Here is a 351-nt window from a genome sequence, read left to right as displayed (position 1 = left end):
TGCCCCCCCCAAAAAATTCATCTTTATTGTTAAAAGTATTATAAATGTGTCCTTCTTCCCCCATTGACCCCCCATCCACCCCCACCTTCCCAGGCCTTCACCACACTACTGCCTGTGTCCATGGGCTATGCATATATGCAAATACGTTCCCTGGTTAATCTCTCCACACCCACCCACCCACACCCCTGCCTTCCCTCTGAGACAGTTTTCAACACGTCTTCACATAGATTTAATCCTGACACATCCCTGTGAAATAGACATTATTATGACTCCCATTTCACAGATGAGGAAATTGAGGCTTAGAGAATTGAAGTGATGAGACCAAGGTTGACATGGAGCTAACAATGTCTG

Source organism: Myotis yumanensis, unplaced genomic scaffold (genome assembly GCF_028538775.1).
Source record: "Myotis yumanensis isolate MYYU_CA2020_CCGP unplaced genomic scaffold, mMyoYum1.0.hap1 SCAF_7, whole genome shotgun sequence".
In the NCBI taxonomy this organism is placed as follows: Eukaryota; Metazoa; Chordata; class Mammalia; order Chiroptera; family Vespertilionidae; genus Myotis; species Myotis yumanensis.
Note: the sequence above shows the minus strand (reverse complement) of the source record.